Raw genomic sequence first — 7,050 nt, forward strand, 5'->3', positions numbered from 1 at the left:
TGGGAAAAACAGCTTTCAAATCCTTGGGAAACAACTGTTTCCCTTGGAAAAATTCAAACCTTGGGATTAATTAATAATTTGAACAATTAATTCAAACCTTGGGAAAAACAGCTTTCAAACCTTGGGAAACACTTGGGAAACAGCTGAAACGGATGAAGAATGATATCAAACCTTGAAAAGGCACATACTCAGGTCCCCAGCGTCGATTGTGACGTCATACCAAACGAAGAATAAGAATTGTGACGTCAATCGTGCAAAAAAACAAAACAATTAATTGTGACGTCATTCGTGACATCATAGCACCGTGTCCTGTCATTAGTTGACAGATGTTATTGATCATTATTGGTTGACAGACAATATATAGGTCATTATTGGTTGACAGACAATTGGTCATTGCATCACGTTATTCTTTTTATTACTGCCAATTATTGTGCTATTATTATTATTATTATTAATATGCTGTTATCATTATTCATGATAACAGCAGGGCATGTTATCATGAATAATGGCATGATAAGATAAGGTGGAACGACACTTCAGCTGCGATATATACACCTTTCCAACACTGAAAAAAGCAATAAAATGGCCGTAACTTGGGAACCGCTCCTCCGATTAATATCAAACCCTGAAAAGGCACATCCGCGGGTCCCCAGCAATATTCCTGGCAAGTTTCAATCAGATCGGACTGGCGGTTGTCGAGAAACGGCGGTCGCAGACAGACAGACAGACACACACACAGATTGCTGGAATTATATATAGACTAGTGCATGCCCGTAGATGCGTGGCCGTACGTGCAAACCCTCCCCCCCCCGCAAAAAAACTCAAACCGCATACCAGAAACAACAATCACACAAGCGTTCCTTCGCTTTCACATGCCCGTACGTGCATGGCTGTACGTGCAAAAAAAAAATTATATACATACTTTAAAACGCCTTTCCAGAAACAACCACACAGGCCGTTCCTTCGCTCTCGCGTGCCCATATGTGCGTGGCCATACATGCAAAAAAAAAAAAACTTTCAAACAAACACACAGGCCATTCCTTCGCTCTCATAAACGACGACTGGATTGGGGCACTGTGTTTATCTATAAATGCGGATAAGAAATTGAGAAATTATTAGAATACAGTAAGTCATCACTATCCAAAAGTAGTGCATGCCCGTACGGAATGTTCACATCATTCCACGAATTATCGCTTGCATTGAAGTAACAACTGCTGCGATACTTACACACAGAGTTAATTAAAATCAAGTTTACCTCCCTGTCTTTGCTTGCCATGACATTCGCTGCCATTTACCATTGCCACTCCTACCCCACGGTAACTAAGGCACCGATCGATCCCCATCGTAACCAGCACGGCACGTGACGTCATAGTCGGCCGGCTGTGCACTGGCCTACGCAGCCACGCCCACACAGCGTGTCCTGTGATTGGTAACTAAATGGCGCATCGGCCACGCCTACGCAGCACGTATCCTCTCATTGGTTGGTAAACAAATGGCCATAACTTGGGATTCACTTGTCCGATTAATATCAAATCTTGAAAAGGCACATCCACATGTCCCCAGCAATATAGCTGGCAAGTTCCAATTAGATCGGACCAGTGGTTGTCGGGAAACAGCGGTCTCACACACACACACACACACACACACACACACACACACACACACACACACACACACACACACACACACACACACACACACACACACGCACACACGCACACACGCACACACTGCTGGAATGATAGATAGATGAAATGAGGTCAACGAGATGACAAATGAAGAGGTTGAATGCAGACTGCAGAGCAATGAGGAAGGAAACCCGTCGTTGTGAATCGTTTTTACCACCAAATTGAGATGTATTTCGTGGGCAAGTATGTCGAGTAGAGCTGAATTCCTTAACACTTCCAAAGGCCATAGAGTTTTGACAATTGGAAACAAAAAGAAGTTGTGCACTTTTTTTGATAAATTATTTTTGAAACAATTTTTCTTCAATAAATTAATAATAATAAAAATAGTCTCCATGTACATTGTACACACCTTTATCTCGTTAGAACCTCTTCATAAACAAAATCGCTGAGGAAACGGCGCTTCTTCTTTGTTTCCTCGTCCAGGGCAAGAATACGGAGGCTTTTAATCGCCAATTATTCAATTCGCGCCAACGTATTTTGCCTTTTGGAGAGGAGAGGAGAGGAGAGGAGAGGAGAGGAGAGGAGAGGAGGAGAGGAGAGGAGAGGAGAGGAGAAACCCATAATGGCAACCGCGGCTGAGTTTCTCTTCCCCATCGACCATGGCTCCGCAACAACGCTTCCTGTCATTGGTTGATATAAAATGGCCGCAGCAACGGTTCCTGTCATTGGTTGGTAAATAAATGGCCATAACTTGGGAAGCACTTGTCCGATTAATATCAAACCTCGAAAAGGCACATACTCAGGTCCCCAGCAATATACCTGGCAAGTTTCAATTAGATCGGACCAGCGGTTGTCGAGAAACAGCGGTCACACACACACACACACACACACACACACACACACACACACACACACACACACACACACACACACACACACACATTGCTGGAATTATAGCTCGATATATAAAATACATATATAATATATAAAATATATATAAAAAAATATAAATATATAAAAATATAAATATATAGATAAATATATATTTTAAAAATATACGTATATAAATATATATGTATGTATAAAACATTTATAAATAAATATATAAATATATAGTGACAGTGTAGACAGCAATGCATGCCAATGAGGCCGACAAGCATGTACCACGTGCAAAAGTCAAAAGCTGATGATTCGTCAACAAGTGATGAAACCGGTCCGGTAGCTGAGGGGGTGTATAGCATTGGGATTCTCATGTGTGCACTACGTGTGAACGTCTTTATAGTTGTTGAGGAGCTCTGGGAAGGGTTCAAAACAGCGCAGCACTTACCTTGTGTAAGTCTTCCTTGGTTGTTTTATGTAGCTTCTTTGGCTGAAGGAGTGTGGGAGAGGTCAATTATTTATATAATCTGAGCCACCTGTGTTTCATTGATTAGGTGAGAGCTGATTGGCTATTCCCTCCATTCACAGGTGAGAGATGTGTGTGGGTCTTTCATATATATATATATATATATATATATATATATATATATATATATATATATATATATATATATATATATATATATACATATATATATATATATATATATATATATATATATATATGTTTTTCATCTTTCGGCTGCTCCCATTAGGGGTCGCCACAGAGGATCATCCGTTATGATCCACATAGTGATTTTGGCACAGGTTTTACGCCAGATGCCCTTCCTGACGCAACCCTGGTCGCCTGTTACGACACAAGGATATGGATTGGGTTTCGCCATGATTCCGGGCTGCCCTACACCCTCTCATAGCGCGGCCCAGTGCAGAGCTCCCGTCCTCAAGTGATCCTCCAACCCAAGCCTCCTAGTAGCCGGATTACAGGCGCACGCTACTACGCCCGGTACATATATATATATATATATATATATATATATATATATATATATATATATATATATATATATATATATATATATATATATATATATATTTATATATATATATATATATATATATATATATATATATATATATATATATATATATATATTAAGCCTGGTGTTGGCGCAGTGGTTCGGGTAGCGGCTTGGGATCCAAAAGGTCCTGAGTTCAATCCCCATTGTGCCACTGAATTAATACACCAGGGGGTTGACTCAGCCTGTCATCCTTCCGAGGTCGGCAAAGTGAGTACCAGTGTACTGGGCCGGTGTATACCCCGGTTAAAATAGGTGTACCATATCCCTGTGTCGTAAGAGGCGACCAGGGTTGCGTCAGGAAGGGCATCCGGCGTAAAACATGTGCCAAATCACGATGTGGATCATACGGTTGATCCGCTGTGGCGACCCCGAACAGGAGCAGCCGAAAGAAGAAGAAGAAGATATATATATATATATATATATATATATATATATATATATATATATATATATATATATATATATATATATATTCTAGGTACAGTGTATATATAGTATTCAAGACAATTTTGATCACTCGTCCACCTATAGAAATCGATACATCCATAAAAATGCATCCATCAAAGGGCCTACGAAACAGAATTGCCTCGGGCTGACAAGGATCTCAATCTGGCACAGCTTGTACTCACAATTTCTTGAATGCAATGCTTCAGAGATTACTTTTGTCTGTTCATGACATCCTGTTTCTCTTGTTAAGCATGCAAATAGCATTTGTGTTTTTTATGGATAAGTGGACTGGACACTTGGTGCGGATCGGTAAAGAGATTATGGCAAAGAAAGTGGATAGGTTGAGGGAGGAAGATAGTAGAAAAAGAGGTAGACTGCGATTGAGATGGGAATATTTGTGAGGATGGATGGAGAGTGGGTGACAGGAAGAAGTGGAGGAGTATAGTGGACAAGTCAGTGCAAGAGTTTGGTACAATTGGACCTAACCCCTAACAAGATGGCGACCATGCGCGACCCCCACCCCTTGTATGTCATGGCGTCGATTTCTTCAATAAAATAAATATCGATACAAATTCCTGTCAGCTTGACGAGACAATGTAAGGTGACATTGCAGTTAAAGATGACAGAAACACAAATCTCTCCATATCTTAACGAAGACACGTCCTTTGTCCGTGACTGTTTAAACGGTGGACGGACCAACCACGTGCCTGGGCGTGGCCTCACTATGATTGACAGGAGCTCTGAAGCGCTCGAGCTGTGATTGGTAACTGATCTCGTGGAGGGTCTGCCGACCAATCACAGCAATGACGTAAATGTGAGGAGGGATGAGGAGGAGAAAACAATTTGAAAACCCCTCCTATTGACAGAGTCAAACGTCGTGGTAGTAAAGGGAGAGAAGGAAGAACAAGAAGGTTACTTTGTCATTTTGGACCTTTCTGCTCTCTCAACTCCAATGGTTGGATCCCCGGTTGTCGGTGAACGGTGAAGATTGCGAAATTCCAAATTCCTGCACCTGCAGCCGAACCTCAGGCCTAGTCAGCCGGTTCGTGGAAAACTTGGGCCAAACACATTCCCCGGCCGACGTCACAAAAATATCTGAATAATTAGGACCGTTAAAAAAACTGGTAGTAGTAGTAGTAGATGTTTAAATAATATAAAAAAATATTTCGATGTTTCTCCAGCCAGTGATAAAAAAGGTAAAATGTTTTACTTCCTTTGTGTTCGCTCTTTCACGACATAGCGTGGACACGGTCGGTATACCGACAGCTCTTCAGGAGGTCCCTCAACACAGTTATTTACATTATTTCAACACCTCCATCAGGAGCTAAAGTGTCGATTCACATGCCAACATAAATGTTTGAAGATGGATATACAAACATAACATTCCCATGGCTGTTTTGACACATAAAGTAGGAGAGTTCAGAATGAGCTAATGGAAGAGATTTCTTGGGACCCCAAGGGCTTTTTTTTTTTCTTTTTTTTTCTCTCTCTCTCCTTTGTCTCTCTCTCTCTCCTTTGTCTCTCTCTCTCTCTCTCTCTCTCTCTCTCTCTCTCTCTCTCTCTCTCTCTCTCTCTCTCTCTCTCTCTCTCTTTCCTCACCTCCTCACCTCTGGTGGATCCTGAGACAAGACATCGACCTGGGTGCAGAATTTTGTAATTGTTTTTTTTTTTTTCTACAAAGGGTTTGCTTCACTTATCTTCAGGTGAGTTCTCCTAACTTAGTCATCAGTCGTTATTTATTTGTGGAGACATGTTAGCTTCAAATGGACTATCTTTGTTGGGATTCACAATTGGTTTGTTGCTGAAGGTCCACCAACCTGCCTTATATGAAGTTGTGTTGTTCGTTGTTTATAAAGCAAGTAAGTTTAGCTTCCTTCATATTGAGTATGTTGAGCAGCAACTGTGACTTCAAGGAGGACCAGTTCAGTTTCTATCATCTGGATTTGAACTTTAAAATGCAACCAAAACTTAAAAAGCAACGTTTAGGAGAAATTGAATGTCAATGATTGGTAAGTTTTGTCCTTATGGTGGGAACTGTTTGAGATGATGAAACCAATTTCATTGGCACGTGGATGTCTAAGATTCAATTAAGAATGCAGTCTGCTTGTTGCATCACTGTCTATGACTTGCCAAGTATTTGGGCATTACAAAGTCGTTAATGCAGTGTCAGACCACCACAGGCATATACGATTTGGAATTGGATACCGCCGACATCCGAGACTCAGAGCAGATGCTCCAACCATTCTGCCACTATGTCTGGTGCTGAAGATTTATGGACAAGGTACCATTTTACTCCCGATTTGCAATAAATGAAAATTGCGAAATGACTTCAGTAATATTCTACATCAAGTATTTCTTCATGCATTTGATTTTTCTGGATACTTCCTTTGTCTACAGAAACCATAATTATAAATGAACAGGAAAGAACAAATATTATAAATACTAGAAGCACCCACTCCCTCCAAGAGCTGTCAAGGGGGTCATGTTTATGCCTATTTTACTCCAAGGAGTCGCAGGATTACACACCCAAAAAATGGTTGCGATCGGTTCAGTCGTTTTTGCGGTACCTGGGAACAGACAGACGGACGGACGGTGAATTATAGTAAGATGTGTGGATAAAAATTACAGGCCCACACCGGGAATCGAACCCAGGTCCCCTAAAAAAACCATAGCATGTTATGATGGTGTCATCTGAGCTATCTGGGCAACCCACTAGCTGAATGACGCAATTCCTCCACATACAGAAATGTCACTCTCTTTCACTCACTGCTCCTATGGTTGGCAGCGAGTGCCCCGGATATTTTGAACACGAATTGGAAAAAATGTAGTTTAACAAAACTTTGGCTCTGAATTCGTCCCGCCACACATGCGCAGAGAGGAGTGAGACAATATTTTTACTCTCTGTCTCTCTTTACTCTATTTGCCTGTCTGGCAGTGGAACAAAATTGAAAATCATTCCAAACAGGAAACTTACCATTTCTCAGGACGTCATAAAGGACACAAACAACAGGCACGAA

This window comes from Eptatretus burgeri, chromosome 2 (assembly GCF_056783735.1).
Source record: "Eptatretus burgeri isolate ZD-2024b chromosome 2, Ebu_testis_v1, whole genome shotgun sequence".
NCBI lineage: Eukaryota > Metazoa > Chordata > Myxini > Myxiniformes > Myxinidae > Eptatretus > Eptatretus burgeri.